Source organism: Meleagris gallopavo, chromosome 3 (assembly GCF_905368555.1).
Source record: "Meleagris gallopavo chromosome 3, MGAL_WU_HG_1.1, whole genome shotgun sequence".
Lineage (NCBI taxonomy): Eukaryota > Metazoa > Chordata > Aves > Galliformes > Phasianidae > Meleagris > Meleagris gallopavo.
The window spans coordinates 90,592,053-90,611,448 of NC_139406.1; positions in this window are offsets into that span (position 1 = coordinate 90,592,053).

The following is a 19,396-nucleotide window of genomic DNA, read 5'->3' on the forward strand; positions in this document are numbered from 1 at the left end:
TGCACCTAAGATCCTGTAGCTCACTGAGCTTCATAGTACTAGAAAGTCAACTGCACTGATTGCTAGAGAAGTGCATCACTGTGTAAATTCAGACCAGAATGATATTCCTCGAGCAAACACGAGCAGAAATAAGATGTTAGGAATATAATTTGGAAGATTAGTATTTAAAATACTCAAAATTTCAATGAAGACATATCCACAGTATACACATCCATCTTTACTTTCTGCACACAAGACCTGAGCAAACTTTCATACTCTATGAAGGGGAAGTCTTATGAGTAGAATGGTACAAAATATTAAATACAGACTGAAGAAAATGGAGACATCAGTAGCTCTTGTTACCGTGTGACCCTACTATCACACTGTCCTACTGGAAGCGTAGCAAAAGAGCATCTCAAGAGCTCTTTCCTGCTGATACCTACCTCAGAGCTGTACCCCAGAGGATTTTGTGTACGTAATTTGTTCATCCAGCCAGCAGCATCTTTCTTTTTTTTTTTTTTTTTTTTTAGTCTGGGTTTTTCTCCTCCCGAGTTACCCCAAATTACTTAAATTCTGAGATCTAATGACCTCAATAACAATGTAAGCCTAGAATTTCCTTCTGAGCTAGTCAAATCACATGAAAGAAGTTAAAATAAGTTACTGAACACATGTTATAAGCCAAGGTTTAATTCTCAAGTGTTTTAACCTATTCACAATAAACAGTTCAGAACAGAAAGGTCTCAAGAAAGCATTTCTTCACTCATTCTGTACTAAAAGGAGTTGAGATGCACTGCCTAGGGTTACTAAATCAAGGCCCAGAAAAGTAATCGGTCAAGTTATTCATAAGCTCCTTGGTTTCTATGAAGCATTTCCTTCACATCAGCTTGGATTTGTCAAATTCTGCGTATGGTAGAGTTCATTTCATAGAACAGAATCATTAAGGTTGGAAAGAAAACACAAAGATCACCTAGTCCAACCATCAACCCATCCCTACTATGCCCACTAACCACATCCCACAGTGCCACATTTATCCTTTCTTGAAAAGTTTCCAAGAATGGTGACTCCACCACATCCCTGGACAACCTGCTCCAATACCTCACCACTTTTTCTGAAAAAGAATTTTTTTCCCCAATAGCCAACCTGAACCTCACCTGGCCTTAAAGCCATTACACCTCTTCCACCTTCCAGCATTAGCAGTGTGTTGAGGTTGCATCGGGAAGAGATGGGATTCTCTTACCTTACTTCAGTATACGAGGTTTCAGCTCACTCCTTGAACAGCTATTTTAGTTTAACATAAATGGGAATTACAAAATTAAATTAGGGAAAAAAACAGCAGAACGCACATGCTTGTAACAGAAGTTTTGGGTTAAAAAACCCAACAGAGCACAGGTTCCAGAGTAGGAGTGATTATTTTAATTACAGTAATAAAATATTTAATTGCTGGCAGACTGAGGCAAAATTACCTTCAGTAGAATTTAATAAGATTACATATCAGGTTTTCCTACTCAGAAATCTTTCAGTACACGCGCGCAGTATTGTGGACTAAGGGTCACAGATAACACTTCTGCACTAGATGGCTTTAAAGATTTTTGCTTTTTTTCATGCATTTCTCATGGCAAAGGGGAAACAGGCAGCAGAAAGAAACAGAGGTGAGGTTTGGGCCATTTGAGCAAGGCTGTTAAGGGATGACTGATGAAGTCATGCCCAAAGTGGAAAATAATGGGGACTGATCAGTAATTTAAAAGACAGGAATAATGGATGACAGATGGAGGTAGACTTTGAAGCTGTAACTGACACATAAAAAGTACAGTATATGTTAAACATGTCAAAAAGAAAAAGCAGTTGCAGTATTCAAGTGCAATATCAAAAGGCCCAATGGACAGGTTTTATCTACAGTAACAGGGAATTACTATTCCATTATGCCAATTTGGTGGTGGGCATTACGCTACTCTTCCTGCAGCACTTTCATCTGACTCCAGATGAGTGTCTAATGCATCAACTGCAGAGCAACAGCCTCTGGAAAGGTCTTCAGCTCCTTTGCCAGCCCTTAGGCTGGATTCAGATTTGTTTTAGACAGATCCTCATTCTTCCTCAAAGCTCATTCCAAATTCGGCAAGCTTGAATGGTCGCATTCTTTTGTAACAAGAACAGGGAGGCAAATTCATTTACCTGATGGAAGTAAATATTCCACAAGCTCTTATGTAACAAAGAACTCCAAATACAAACTAAATAGCATCCACAGAGGAGCTGGATTGAAATACTAAGGAGGACGTGCATCCGTGTACGCATGCAGCACAACTCTCTTTGGCGTTTAGTAACACCAAAACTTCACTGATAATACTTTACTAAATTGAAGCACTGAATATCAACAGGAATTTCTAATATAGCAGTCTTTCCCCATGAGGTTTAATGGCTTCATTTCATAAAGGGTCAAACTACGAAATACTCTTGCATTATTATCCTTCCCAAAAGAAAAGTGATGCATTAGGCTTACATTTTACCTGTCATTCAGGCAGCATAGATATAAGTCAAACAAAATAAAAAATTTAAGCTGCATTTATGGAAAAGTCATAGAATAGAATACCCTGAGTTGGAAGGGACCCATAAGGATCATCAAGTCCACCTCCTGGATTCACACAGGACCACCATAAGAAGAGGAGATGATTTCCATCCTTTTGCCATGTGTTCTCCCTACTTTTGATGATGTTTTAGAATTCATTTTCAGGACTCCCACAGAATCAGAGAATGGCCAGGGTTGGAAGGGACCTCAAGGATCACAAAGCTCCAACCCCCCTGCCACATGCAGGGCCACCAACCTCCCCATTTAATACTAGACCAGGCTGCCCAGGACCCTATCCAACCTGGCCTTGAATACCTCTAGGGATGTGGCGTCCACAGCCTCTGTGGGCAGCCTGTTCCAGCACCTCACCACTCTCTCTGTAAAGAACTCCCCCTGATATCCAACCTGAATCTTCCCTCCTTCAACTTAAAACCGTTTCCCTTCTCCTGCCAAGGACTCCCAAGGAATACTGAAAAGAGAAAGCAGAATTGTTTGAGCCTCAAAGAAGGATTAATGTTGGGCACTGCTCAGAGGCAGGGTATAAAGAGAAGTAAAAATACAGAAGTATGTACACTCATAAAATGCATATGGGAGGAGGGAATTTGATTACACTAGCTCTTCAGCCTAACTGCACATGTTTTACTTGAACTTTGGTCACACTGCAACAATAGTAGAACCTAAGGAGGAGCAGTTAACATCAACAAGCCAGGCAACTAATATACTGAGGACGAATCCATAAGGAAAGTTGTATAAAAGCTGCTCAGATTTCTTGTAATCTTATCTGTTACACTTTTACTACCTCTCATCTAGGTGTAGGTCGTAATGCAACGACATGAAACACAGAACGATGTGCTACAAGCCTGACAAGGCGATACCACAATGATCCCATGCCTCAGACAGGTCATGCTCACAGTTTGTCAATCACTCAAGCAGCACAGGAAAATTACTGCCTCCTCCTGGGTTTCCAAACCAGAGGACTAGTTATATAGGTCGTATCCATGGCCCACAACATTCAGCAGTTCTGTTTTTGAGCAGGATGATAAGGGCAGCACAAAGCGTGTGAGCGAGATAATTACACAACAGTGCCTCGGGGAAATGACTTCCATCACGTTTCCCAGCATGTTTAGGACTTGGACAAGCAGCGTTTTCACATTCGTGACACTGGAGTTCAGATGATGGGCAATACAGCCATCAATCCCAAAATAGAGCATAAATGGAGTTAACAGCCATTCTGCCCAAATCTGTTAAGACTGAACTATTTTTAATGCATATTTCCAGATATCTCTTGCTTACAAGGAATAGGAATGTACTGTTCTACAAGCAGCTAGATATCCCAAGCCACTGCCAAAGCAGATGACTTTAATTCAGCTATGTAGCATGCAGCACAATTCAGGTAATGACACACGCTTTATTAAGCAGTAATAAAGCCTAGCCAGTACATAGAGGTAAATGGGCCCAATTGGATACCAGGAGAAAATTCCAGTGCCTTCTCTGAAGACGCTAGGAAATCACTGCAGCATTTATTAGTGTAAGAAACAATTCATTTCAGCAGAGTAGGTGTGTGTTAATTACAAAATCTTACAGTCTTGAAAGGAGAAATAAGCCTGGTCTAAGGAAAATTTGAGTGAGCAAATTGGAAAGAACGGAAACTGTTCTGTCCAAAAGCTATGAAGTTACTCAAGAAATAAGAAGGGGAATTGAGCTGAGGCATACTCCCATCTCATCCTGACTTTCAGGGTTTACTGTGTTAACTTCCAGTCACTTATCCAGCCATCCGGTGTCTCCAAGAGCAGCCTCTTCCATTACCACTGCCTTCTTTAACATGTAAGCACACAGCCTGATCAAAGCCTTCTTGTGACATTTCACAAATCATACTGAAGAGCTGCTACACAGGACTTCCTTTCTACAGATTTAATATGCATTCTATCACAAAGATTCTACAGTTTATAGGAAGTTTCATCTTTTTCATTCTGAACCAAAGGATGAAGAGACCTTGAGTCATCTTTGCATACAGATGTATCTGCCTTCCCATTGTTTATCACTAATCTCATAAGGAAGATAGCTAAGAACCAGTTCTGACTGAATCCACCTAGGCTTTAACAACTGTGGTCACAGTTCTCCTTAGTTCACTAGTAGATCCTACTGTAATATCATGCATGGCATTAACAAAACCATAAACAACAAAAAAAACGAGGTTCAAGGTTCAAAGAAGAGTGTAGAAGCTTAATGCAACAGCACCTTTCTGCCCTCTCCATTGCCCCCTTCAATTCTTCGCTGAGGATACTGCATGGACACAGACATCACTAGCCATGCTGCTTCAACTGCAGATTTTTTTTGGCTAGCAAGCCTATAATTGCCCAGTCATTCCATTTATTTGTCAAGCTTCATTTCTTTCTTCCAAGTTCTTTTCAGAAGATGGCCATGTTACTTTAGAAGTTATCTAGAATGATTTAAGTATAGCTTTAATGTTAGTATTGGAGAGAAAGGCAATTCAAGTATATCTGGCTTCTCCTCAGAGTAAATAAATATTTGGCTGAACATTTCCACCTCTGTGCTGGAGACAAAACATCTCTTATTATTCCTTCTCTGATTAAATGCAAAAAAGAGACTGGTTCTGCTTCAGCATTTGACTGCCTGGCAAAATGATGCATTGTTTGGACTTGTGCCTTTTCAAGAGCCAAATGGTGTTTGTCCAAGGAAATCACTAGCATTGCTCCAGATCTGACAGCAAACTGTACTTTGCTTGTTACAGAATTGCTTGTTCTGCTAGCAAGGGAAGTCTGGTCTGACAGTTTGCTGCTTGCACAGGTATACAGAAAATACCCTAGCAGCAGCCTATTATGCTGCTTACACCAAAGGTTTCTCAATCACTTTAAATTAGCACAAACAAGCACTTCCTCTAAAAGCAGTGCTCTGTTCTTCCTCTTCTTCATCCCCATCCCTATTCTCACCCCTTCCTGCACCACCACACGAGCATCTGTGAAGTAAAGCACACAGAGAAAGTGATCTAAGTTCAAAAGAAACTTGATAAAAAAGTGCTGTAAAGTCAGGCTGGTTTTAGCCGATTGCACTGATCTGCACCAAACTACTGAGGACAGGGAGCGACAACAGCAGCTAGAAGTTTCTTTGGCCCATGTCAAGACTCAAGCGTTCAGCCATGGCAGGAGGATGGAAAGCATCTAGAGGACATACCTGAACTTTCTGGCAGCTGTACAAATGCACTCAACTACCTGAAGTTCAGCAAGGAGACTGTACCCTCCCATGATCGAATCATGTTGGTCCTTCCTAGAAGTTCAGAGTCAAGAACCTTGTGACCTTCCTGAAGCACCGTCATAGAACTGAGTTGCAGTTCCTTTGGTGCAAAAGGGCAGCAGCTGAAGTCACACAGTTGCTTAAATGTCTCCTCTCCTATTTCAGTGTTTATAATGATTTTCAGTACTGCTTTCTTGAGACAGAACTGCATGAACCCTATCAGGAGGAGAAAGATACACTTGGGATTTTTTTAAATGCGGTCATGCTGCATATTACCTAATAACGGTCCATATGTGAGCAACAACATTCCTGACACTAAAAATCAACCTCTAGTTTTAAAACTGTATTAAACCAGACTAACTTATTTTTTTAATCACTAGAGGTTTGCCAAAGAAAGAAGGTTAAAGCTAACTGGGTGCAATACAAAACCACATATGACATGTCCTAACGTTGGATCCAGGGTTCAGGTAATCAAAGACATTAAATCAGAACAGCATAAGACAGATTGCTTTACAAGGGTATCATGCCCAAGCAATTCTACAGCAGACACTGAACAAATACTTGGATGAGCAAATGATTCTGACAGCTCTCCTAGCAGTGAGGCTATGTACCCGACATCCTTGAGGCCCCCCAAGAAATCCAGATGAAATAAGAACAAGAGGGGGTGTCACTTCATTTTCAGATAATCACAGAACAGCTTGGGTTAGAAAGGACCTCAAAAGTCATCCAGTTCCAACCACACTGCCACAGGAAGGACTCCCAACCACTAAATCAGGCACTAGATTTTGAAACTGTTAATGAATGCATACTGCACCTTTTCCTTGCTATGCATGCAAAATCCCAGAAATTATCAAACCCTGACATAAACAGGCTTCCAAACACAACCCTCCCAGAGTGTTTTCCTGACAACTTCTGGTCACAACAGCCCCATGCAATACCACAGGCTTGGGGCAGAGCAGCTGGAAAGCTGCACAGATGTGGCATTATGGTTTAGTAGACGTGGTGGTGATGAGTTGATGGTTGGGCCAGATGATCTTAGTTGTCTTTTCCAACCTTAATGATTCTATGATTCTTTCCATACGGTATGGCCTAAACTGGTAGCCTTCTTGCTTCCATCCATTTCCATCTTACTTAGAAAATGACCAAGGGTAAGATTTTGGCTAATATGCACATGGTGATGCAGTACCAAAGCAGGACAAGCTCCCCTGAAGGGAGGAAAGAACAGAAAGATGTGAATGTCCTCCTGACACCAAGAACATCATCTCAAAGCAGCACTATCACCTAGAGAAGCTGTGGATGCCCCATTCCTGGAGGTGTTCCAGGCCAGGCTGGAAGGGGTCCTGAGAAGCCTGAGCTGGTAGGTGGCAACCAGCCCACAGAAGGGGGGTTGGAACTAGATGATCTTCCATTCCCTTCAACCTAAGCCATCCTATGATCCTATTTCCTCATTCTTCACATTTTGGGGGCCAGTGTCATTCCCCCAGCCTGATTATATTACAGAGAGAAAGACAAAAGCATGGTTTTTATGAAGTTGGACGGAAACAATTCTGGGAAGCCATCTTTTTAGAACGGATCCAGAATTTAATGTGAGACAGACTTTAGTAAGTGGATTGGATATTATACTGCTCCCTAAAGGCACAGGCTGTTTGTTACTAATATTAGATCAGATTACATTGTTAAATCACTGCTGCTGCTGTTTTTACTAGGAAACACTTCAGCATTTTTTTTTTTTTTTTTAACTGGGGAGGTAATATTATCTGATTAAACTTCTTTGGTTTTACTGCTATTTAAAGAAAATAACAACTTCATTTATGCTTCTATTAGCCTAGAGTTTATTAATAGCGATGCATTAAACAAGTAGACTGCTAAGAAGGCATTGATTTAAATATCAGGAGAAAATCCTGCTGAGTAAGAGGAATATAGAGCAGCTGGGACTGATGATGCTGAGCAGCACCTTCACAGTATGACCATGTCACAAGCATGCCTTACTCATAACAGCTGGATCTCCAAGTAGCAGGATCTCATCCCAAATTAGATAGAGGTTAAAGGCATGATGGCGAGCACTAATAGCCAAGTGCATTCAAAAAGCAAAAATAACAATCTAGTCATCACATAAGCATGAAGAATCATTGGGACTGAGTTATCCCAGGCCAGTATGTTGAACACGAGAGTTATCTTCTATCAGAGAAGCACTGATTCACTGCCTCTCTCAGTGCAGGCAGTGGAGGAAAACAAACATAAGGCAATCATGAGAGAATATCTCCGTATATCCCTAACTGGATTAACTGGAACGAGCTTACCTTCCTGCAGCAGAAAGGACAATGTCCAACCTGGCACTGCAGGTGGTGCAAGAGTAATCCTAACTATCAGCACATCTTTGCCACCAGCATTTTTTTTGCAAGTTCTTTTTAATCAAGGCTGTCCTCTTGACTGCATGGTGTGGGAAATGAGTTGTATCAATGCAACCATTTTTGCAAATTACTCTCCAGAATGAGCAACGCCCTCTAGAATAGGCTGAGACTAGTGTTATGCATGAATATACATCTGTAGAAGTAAGTTAAGCTAGGGCTGGTTAGTTAGCCTGTATGTGCAATGTTAGATACTCCCTGCAGAGGTTATTGCACATACATTGAACAGCACAATACTTCCTTTATTTTCCTATACTGGTACCTTACTAATTCTGAGAATGTGCAGGTTGTACAAACTAGTTTCTTCAGGCTGTAAATGCCTAAGAAACCCAAATACTGCCAGAATATGCATCAGACAATTACAGAAGCTATTCAGTAGATCAAGACAAAAACGAACAGAGCGTAGATCCTCATCAATTGACTTCTTCTCACATATCCTTACCATCTGCAAAGTCTAATTCATTGGAATTATCTCAAATTATCAGTCCCTAAATGTATTACCATGATTCAATCTCAGAAAACCTCAGAAAAAAAAGTCAAGCTTTTGAAAGCACCCAGAGAACTTTTTCGCCTTCATTGGAGGGTGAACAAAGCTGGGTTTTGGCTAATTTTTACTGAATCTGAGGAAATAAATACTCCTGCAGAGGAAAACCAGAACAACCACCCAGTGTGAGGATTTCTCACATTGCAGATTCTCCAAAGAGTTGGTAAACAACTAAATATAACTGCTTGTATCATCTTGCACTTCATATTCTCATTTTGTCTTCAAGTGAACTCACAGATCAAACTAGTACATTATTACAGTGATAACTTGCTAATTAACAAGCAGTTATTTAGCAACCTGCAGTCTGAGCCAGCACTGATGCATCACAACTACTAGAAACAGTCTGTCTCCTATCAGTGCAGAGAAATTCCTTCCCTCCTGTCTCTATCCAACAATTTTGCATAAGCTCCCTTCAACACGGGATGCTAGAATACTTTAATTGCCCCACATCAAGTATCACAGAGCAAACTGAAAGGTGTTTTAGGAGAAGTTTGTATTTCTTACTTCCATCCAATGATGCCTGTCTCCTTCTGATGCAACCACACTGCAATAGGTGCAGTAGGTTACTGCTTCCCAGCCACATAACCTCAAGCCTGCCATGGGTTGGGTGGTGCTAACTGAGGAACACTATAGATTAGGGCATCAGTTTCATGGAGCAGCACCCTTAGTAAACACCATCAGAGCCTCCCCTTTGAAACACAAAATTACAAATTGGATCTGAGAAAGCACACTCCTTTAACGTGCTGCTATATCACTTGAACAGAATCCCATTTGATTTTCCAGACCATCGCAGAATCATTCGTGTTGGAAGCTGACTGTTCTTGAGATGACCATCACAAGCTGATGTTGAGTTGACCAGCGTGACAGACACGTTCATGTTCACTGCCATAAAGGGCAGCTATTTGATTTAGTTTCTGAATAATTAAAATAAATGTCTTAACTGACCTAGCAGGGATGGATAGCCAATACATTTTAAGAAAGGCATAACAAAGAACCAACATAAAGAATCCTTTCTTAGCAGTAATAATTAAGAAAATTAGTAAATCTTAAGCATGCCAGAACACTGTTCTTTCAATAACATGGATAAATCAATGCCTGGAAGGTTGGGGTTACACAACCACACTGATTTCAAACCACATTGCTAGCATTTGGGAAAAAAGTAACAGTTCCAACAAGTAGTATTCAATTTTAAGCAAAGTAGGAGAAATAAAAGGAGGACTATAAGAAGGAAGGGGACAGACTCTTAAGCAGAATCTGCTGTGATAACACAAGGGGAAACTGTTTCAAACTACAAGAAGGGAGATTTAGCGGAAGCAGGGTCAGGTAGCCTGGGAGATGTAAAAGGATGCTACTATGCTGTGTAGGGATGGGGTCAGGAAGATCAAGTCCCAACTGGAACAGGACTTGGCAAGGGGCACAAAGACCAATAAGAAAAGCTGCAAATACTAAATTGGAAAGACATGGATTTGATTGATGGACTGTTCAATGGATGAGGAACAGATTGTGAGATCACATGCAGAGACTGGTGGTCAACGGCTCAATGTCTGGATGGAGACAAGAGTGATGTGCCTCCAGGGACAGCACTGGGATGAGTGCCCTTCATCAATGACACTGACAGTGGGAGTCAGTGCACCCCCAGCAAGATGGCACCAAGCTGTGTGGTACAGCTGACACACCTGAGGGATGGGATGCCATCCAGAAAGGCCTAGACAGGCTTGAGCACTGGGCCCAAATGAACCTCATGAGGATCAACAAGCCAAGAAACTGCAAGGTCTTGCACCTGGATCATGACAACCCCCCACTATCAGCTGGGAAAGGTAAGGACAGCCCTGCCAAAAAGGACCTGGGGGTACTGGTGGATGGCAAGCTGGACATGAGTCAGCCATGTGCCCTCAGAGCCCAGAAAGACAACCACACCATGGGCTGCAGTGAAAGAAGTGTGGCCTGCAGCGTGAAGGAGGTGATCCTGCCCCTCTACACTGCATTGGTGAGGCCTCACCTGGAGAACTGTGTCCTGATTCAGAGTCCTCAGTGCAGGCGAAACATGGACCTGTTGGAACATGTCCAGAGGAGCGCCACAGAAATAATCCAAGGGATGGAACACCTCCTCTATGAGGTGTTCCTGGAACAGGATGCCCTATCCTTGGAGACATTAAGGTCAGGCTGGACCTGTGAGCAACCTGATCTAGCTGTAGGTTTCCTGTTTATTGCAGAGGAATTGAATTAGATGATCTTTAAGGGTCCCTTGCAACTCAAATGATTCTATGAAACATACTGTTTAATAGACACTTTCTAAGAGAAGGGAATATAGCTCATAAACAACACTGTGGCCAATAGTGTCTTTACAAACCATCTGGTTTAAAAAAGTTCAGTTCAAGCAATAGGATTTAGGCAGCTGCTTTATAAGCAGGCACAGAGAAAGCTGGTGGACAAATTTATGATCAGCTTGATATCTACATATTTTGACTTTTAACTAAAAGCAAATGCTATTTTAGTCATGCATTTTGCAAGTTATACTCATTATCACTGGCAAGATAAGATAGTTACTGACATGCACACTGCAATAACAAGAGGCTTGGCAGTTGGATGCAATACATAAAGACCTGCTAGAAGGGAAATATTTAGAGCATTCAGACCTCTATCACTTGTGACTTTGCAGAACTATGAAACACTTGGCAAAAGCTTGTCAGAATTTGGCCTTTTTACTTAATTTGGAAATGACTGTCAGTTACTCTCCTTTTACAGGATGCACAGCCTCAGCATCCACGTCACTTCAAGCAGCAGATATCTGGACCACTCTGAAACTTGTAGATGAGGAGCTTTTATGCTCTGCTGTCACATCAGTGCAGTCACTAGAGCAGATCTTACAGTTCACAGACACCTGAAGAGGTAAAAGGAAATGCAACAGTCTAAGTTTACTCCTGTCACTTTCAGACAGTTTGACTGTGCTCTGACAGCCCATCAGCCTTTTCCAGATGCTTTCTAGCTGCAAAACAAGGAGCTGCCTTCTTCAAGGGAAGTTTTACATAGGACACTCTAGAAGCCTATGAGGATGAAGCTGCATTCAGATGGAAGCAGCTCCAATCCATGGAACTGAGAGCCATTCTCAGATGATCCAAACTTTAAAGCATACATTTAGCATCCATCAGCACAAATAGGTGAATTGTGTCCCTTTGAAACCACACAGCAGCACTTTCCAGGGGCAGTGGTTAAGAGGAATCAACATAATGGTTTTCATCAGCTGCACTATAACCATTTATCATCAGCCAGCTGGGCCTGTCACCAGCCAGCCATATGGGCAGGAGGGATGCTAGCCTTAATTAGCTTGAAAATTGTTAGCCTTGTGAAGAATTACATGCTCCACTCAAACAGCAAATCCTGATTGAAAAGCCCCTATTACAAATATGCTCCATAGCATCTTTTCTTGAATGTTCATGAGTAAAAAATAAAAATACTGTTGTACCAGTTTCTACTGGACCGGGCAGGCTTCTTTGCATGAAAGGAATATCTGAAGCCAGCAAGTCACAGCCAACATTAGCTTAAGATTCACTCAAGTGATTGCATCTAGAAAGTGACAAAAGTGCACGTTTGTTGGCATAGAGAACCTGGAAATGAGAAATTCAGCCTATACAAGCACAACTGATCAGAAAACAAAGCTTATCTAGTGGCTGCTTCTTTGTGCATGGCTAATTGCATACCAGCTAGAGCATCTCTGTCAGTCTCAGAGACAGGCTGAATTTGCGGTCAGATAGTATCACAGGTATTTCTGTAGGTGCGTAGAACTGCTTCAGTGCTTGACGGCACTGAAAGCAGCACATGGGAAAAGTAGGCTGAATAGTGAGGGAAATGCTAGAATTTCAGTACACAATAGTAAGACACTGAAGTGCAACAGCTGACTTGCCAACTTATCCTACTTAGTTATCTAATACACTCAGAAATACATGAGCTCCTTTGTTCAGAAGTGCATCAAGCCCTACTTAGAGAAGTCTTTAAGATTAGTCTACCAGGCACCTAAATTAATAGCTTTCCATTTTCAAAATCAACTCGGTGGTGATCGTACAGGAGATGACAACTGCCTGCAGGTAAGGAATAGCAGCAATCTGAGCAAGGAGCATCACTAATCACATGCAGAGGTCACAAAGTATGATGTGAGCACAGGTGCACCTCTAGTTGAGGCTGCGAGGTATTTCTGACAAGGTGCATTTTAAAAAGGGAAGCGTTATTTTTGTGGCACAATGAAACAAACTGCGGGCTTACATCTGTGGGGAAAAACAGTCATTAATCCAAGAACAATGGGATGAACTGAAGCCAAAGTCAGTTTCTTGGATGAATACTGTGTAATACTACCTATTCTCTTCTTCTCAAAGAGTTTTAGGTCCTCAGATTATTTATTTAAAGAACTGTTCCACATTTAACTGAATACTTTCTCTTATCAGTTTATTGTGGTACAAGATAGCGGCTTGGCTTCCAACCCAGTTCCCATGAAAATAGCTAACAAGGATTCCTTTCTCCAGCATGAGAACCAGCAAAATGCATTATAACATGAAGTTGAGATGAAACGGAATATTTTCCCAGTGAGTGAATGAATGTGCTTTGAGCAACTAGCAGAGACCATAGTATAGCTTGGGTTGGAAGGGACGTCAAAGTTCATCCAGTTCTAACCCCACATTACAGGCAAGGACACCTTTTACTAGAACAAGTTGCCCCAAACTCCCCATATAGTCTGACCTTGAACACTTCTAGGGACAGGGCATCCACAGCTTCTCTGGATAACCTGTTCCAGTGCCTCATCACCCTTATAGTGAAGAATTTTTTCTACTCTGAACCTGCCCTAATGCCATTAGACCCCATCCTACCCAGATCAGACATGAATTTTGCCTAGAGCTTCCAAAAAGCTTATTGGAAGTGCTTTGGTGTTTTTGGATGGTCTGTCCTATGCCGTTGGGTTACAGTTAGATTACTTCTATAATCAATTCCAGGTTACAAGAATTGGTTGAATTTGGTCACTTGAGGTCTTTCAGGAAGAATCCTATTCTAAAACACAGGAAGGTTTCACTGAGTTAGTGAAACAAATTTCACATACCTTATTAATAAGCCATAGTACATATGGAATAATAAAGAAAATAAGAAATGGAAGAACAAGAGCCTGAAGATATGACTAAAAGTCTGAAGGGCACAAAAACATTCCACTCATTTAAATCAAGTAAGAGTTTTTGTAGGATACAAATGCAAAAGCTGTTGAAAAGACAGTATTAAGTCACCTCTCCTTTGAAGAAGAGATTGGCTTAGATTGGCTTAAACTGTGTCCAGGAGGATTACAGCATATTCTCCATATGCTATTTGTAACAGAAGTGTTATTATTCATCACAAGAAAGACAGAGCAGGTTCACTCCTTCCTTACCACGCTCAGCGATAACATCCTTGTGGCTCTACAAGATGAAGTTGCTCCTTGCAATCCTTATATATCCAGTTGTAAAGACAACTGCCAAGCACAGAGTCATGTGTGTGCACATGTTTAGGTGTGCATCTTGATACTTAACACAAGAATAGTTCACTTCTTCTAGCTTGTGAATAAGTACAGTTAGTACACAGCTAACAAACATCATAAAGTTGATGAAAGTTACTGGTCAGCACATAGAAGAATTTGACATTTTCCACATTAGCCACTTGCTGAAATGAGGGATGCCTCGGGGTGAAAGATTTCATGGTGGTTGAAGCTTATTTTAACAAAAAGTAGCTTGTCTTCCTGGACTGTTTTATTCTGGCAGCTTTGCTAAGAACTCTGCTTAGTCATTTTAGTTTTCCAATTACAGTACTGGCTTATGTAATAAATTAATGTGTTTACTCCTTGGAAATCACCTGCCAGGTTTTTGGGAAGACTAAAATTTGATTATAAAGCAATGTGTAGTTACACATAATACATATTTAAATGCCCTGGGCCTTCAGAGCCTAGATTTGATATCACTTAATGTTGCTTTGTATAGCAGCCAAAATTTAATACAGAAAACAGGGGCATCACTTCTCTGTTATCTCCTTGAAGTGAAATGCATTTATTACCCTGCATTATTGTAATAAGGTTCTGCTCTTCCAGAAGCAAATTTTAAAGTTGGACTTCCTTTATAAAGATATTTCTGGAAAAGTAAGTGGGCAGACTGTTGACCAGTGGAGTTCTCTGGAAGAACATAAGTCATCACAGACTATAACAACCTACCTTAAAAAATAAATTTAAAAGAAACTTTAAGCCAGAAAATAGATTTCCAAGTTGCAGTTCCACATTAGACAGAGGAAATGTTAAGGTATTAGAACAGGCTGCCCAAGGAAATAGTAGAACCCTGGGGGTTTTCTAAGAAACATGCAGGTGTGGCACCGAGGGACATGGTTTAGTGGGCACAGTGGTGATGGGTTGATGGTTGGATTAGATTATCTTAGTGGTCTTTTCCAATCTTAATGGTTCTATGACATTACCACCCTTAGCTTGTATCCTGGTTTTTAGTCAAGTTGCGATACGAACTACGTTAACATAATTAGGATTGAGAATTAAGGGTAAGTTATTCATTTGTTAGGAAAAAGTAAGTAATGCTCTCAGCACGTGCACTCCACTAGTGACCTTAAAGTAAATTCTGCAAGAGAATTCCTGTTGCATCTGTAAAGCTCTTCCAAATTTACATGCTGTAATTTGCTCTTACTGCAGATAACCCAAAAGGCTTTTTGCTATGGAAAAAAGTCTTGGCTCATCTTCCTCTGAGGAACCAGACAATACATCCTTGTCTTACCACTCATACACAAAGTCTGGAGAAACAGAATGAATATAAAGCATGCCACTCTTCTGATGAAGGAACACTTGACCTATAATAAGCTTCAGTCAGGCTGGAACCTTCACTCACAGGGAATGCAAAATTTTGCTAATGTCAGCAGCTTTCAAAAAACAGAACTGAAATTGAGCACAAACAAGTTTCACAGATCCAGTACAACATGTTAATTTCTGCTGAAGAGTGCCCTCATCACAACCAGAGACAGCGCTTTACTCCAGAGCAGACACTGGGTAACCCAACCAACCAGCTGAGTAAGAGCTCAACTTCACTGATCCCAGATTTCCTTGCTGTATGGAAAAATAACCTGAACACACATGTGCTTTCTGGCCTGCTTTATTAAACATGATCAGATCAAGAAGTTGGCAAAACAAAGGAACTACACTGCTCTTGATTGTAGCCAGCAGGCCGAGCAGTTGAGAAGCATGGGCACAACACTGCTCCAAACAAATCTCTGAAAACCTTCAATCTCATTTTTTTCTTACTACAAGATTTGTTGTATCCTTCATTCTGCTTAACCTTAGAAGCAATACTGTATGTGTAAGCATAAAGTAAGATAAATGTACCCCTTCATTTTTTGCTTCATCTTGTCAGTGCAGTTCTTCATAGACTTTAAGCTTTTTGCCATGCTGGGCATTTTCAGGAACAGCTCCTGCACTGTTGCTGATTGAGATGAGGAATGAGGAGTTACTCTATAGACAAACTATAGAATCCAAACTTCAAACAGAGAGGAGGATTTGCACAACACCAGACTCCTCTCCCACTTGAGTCATATAAATTAATTTCAACAAACTCTAGATATAGTAATGCCTGTTCATTAAAGTGGTCACTAATTCAAGTCTAGCAACTAGCACAAGTTCAACAATATCTTTAGTACAGTTTTGTATGCAGTAGTTCCACCAAGGTACATGAAATCTCTTAAGTACGTAGCTCTCCGTATTCTGTTTATCTATCATTTGTCTTGGCCATCTCATTCTCCCTCAAGATGTTGTAAAAGCCACTGATCCAGGATGTGTCAGCTTTGAAATATTATTTAATTACTGGTGGCAGAGATGAAGCTCATCCTCCACTCAGCTCTGGAAAGCTAACGTCAGCTGCTCACATCTAGAAGGAAGAGCACATTTAATTCATCATAACTGGGTTGAGCCTAAAACCAATTAAAAGTCAATTTGACAACTATTTATGACAAGCTGACAAAAATGCTGGTTAAGTTGGGGCAAACTTGTCCTCTAGCATCTTCTGGAGAATCCTCCAGCCTGAGAAACCTTTGGCTTCCCTTTGAGCTTGTAAAGATGCAAAGGGACAGAAGCTGCTCTGCCATTACACCCATTACTGAGCTGCAACACAACCCAGCCTCTGGCTGGCTAAAGGCTGAATGAAGGAGACATGCACATTAATTACCCAGTCACAACAGCCACATGGAAAAGAAATGCAGAGGTTAAAATCCAGGAACCATGGATTGTTTTCCACTTGCTGGTTACTCTTTTATTCCTGAAGCTTTCAGTGGTGTAAAATACCAGACTGGAGCAGGTTTCTCCCACTAGAAGCAGCTGTGACTACCATTCGGTATGATTAAGCCGATTTCAGTGGTGTTGGCAGTAGTACACTGACAGTCATCCTTCAAATCCCATTAGACTGGGGACAGCGACACCAGTCTGTCACACTGAATGCATCTTCCCCACACACAGTGAGTGGAACTGTTCACATAATAGATCAGAAAAGCTACCCAGACTTACAGGTAGGTCCTCCCAGCATAGAGAGGACATGCTTAACATGCTTAGAAGCATTGGAAATACAGATCTACCACAGAACAACATGCTTATGTATACATACAACTTGAGATTCATTGATTGGTCCTTAAGCCTTCTCTTTACATCTCCCCATTCTTCCCTGGGAAACTGGAAGGGTGACAACATTGCAATAAGATTAAACCCTCTGATATGCAAAAAGACAGATTTAGTTATAGTGTTGGTTGCTCACAAACAGAATTTGTTCTAGGAGGGCAACAAGCTCATGAAGAGTTTTGGACTCGTGCTTTATCAGATAGGGTGGAGCTGAGAAGTTTCCAGCCTTGGATTCCTGGTTGGCTTTCACTCTATTCAAATGGTTATAAAAACTTTAGTTTATTGAAAGTTAAAAACTGGCCAGCATTTTAGTGTTATCTGAAAACATCTATAGCAGAGATAGTTATTTCATTCCTACACCAACAGTGAACAAGAAAATGAAGCACTGTAAGGGCACTTACATAACCATACCAGGAAAGAATTAGAAGGGATGCTGGACAGTCATCCCTTCTACAGAAAACAGAAATAAGGAGCAAGTTTTTATTTGATATTTGTCACTTGGCATGTTTCCATTCATTTTCCAAGCTGCAGATGGATATGCAATATTAATGAACTGAACTCTGCTGCTGGAGATAAACAGTAGTGTTGCTTTCATTTGTGCAGTGCTTTCACCCTGGCCACACTAATTTAAACAGAGGGAAAGCTCCTAAAACATGAAAGATCCATGCAGATCATCAGGGACACATGAGTTACTAAAATTCTAGTAGGCAGAATGAAGTTACAATCCACAATCAAGTCAGTTTATTGACAATTAGGTTAAGGATCCTTTGAGATATTTAGAAATACCTCCAGACTCCTTCCAGAGCCACCCAGACAATGAGCCTGTTGACCAAACGCTTCTGAAAGAGGCTGAAGTTCAGGGAACAGTGTGGCTATTATTGCACCAATGTTAAATTTAGGCATTAATTACAATCAGTTATTCAGTAACCCAGCCTTCACACAAAACTGGAACTGATTTCTTTAGTAAGTGTTAATTTAGGAGCATAGTTGATGAAAAGAAGAAAGCATAGCTCAGGGAAATGCTACGCAGTGTTGGGCTGCTAGAACTAGCTGAAAGTCTGTGGCATGATGAACCACTGGTTCAGCAGTTTGCTGTTAAGACAGCTTATTTTTCCACACTAAGTACATCTTCTCCATCAAGTCACTTGCATAGAGGTAAGGAGCTAAAAAAATAATCTGTTTGATGAGAACAGAGGTAAATTTATATTGTACATCATAGCATCATTAAGGTCTTCCCCAACCTTTAAGACTGCCGTCCCCCAGTCATTAAATTACAGTTTTACAAAATATAGTAACAATTAGATCAAGCTGTGAGCAGGCTAATGACATCCCAAAACAAGATACAAGGGATGCCCTGGAAGTAATGCCTCCTATTTTAATGTATTGCTCACAACAAAGGCTACCCACCCACAACCCACAGGTATATTCTAGAGTTCCTAAGGAGCCAAAGTAAAACTAACAACTAAATCTCAAGCCCACTGGATGAACAGTTATTGGGCATCTATGAAAGACGCTGGCACAAGACTTACTGGATGGGAGCCCAAACTTACATACAGCATAGCTTAACTGAGACCTACTGAAGAATATTTAGCTTGGCAAGGCTGCACCCAGATTGCTGGGCCCAGTTGTGGGCTCATCAGCACAAGAGAAACCTGGACATACTGGAGTGTTTAATGGAGTGCCAGCAACATCATGACCACACTGGCTGTCAACAGGACATGAGGGACTTGTAGGGACTTGTCACAAAAACACAACCCAGGCTCTGTAGTGGGGATGGGCTGTGGTTAGCAGGCCTTATCAAAGGCTGAGGCCAGCTTACATAACCCCAAGTCTGCAAGACAGCAAGCACAGGGACATGGTCAAACAAAGGTCAGGCACCCTATAGGTCACCATCCCTTAAGAACCCAGAGTTGCTGGCTCTAAGGACACTCATTCAGAAAGGCTCTAGGTCAATCCTCCACTGACAGACCAAATGATTTCATTGCTGGATCCCTAAACAG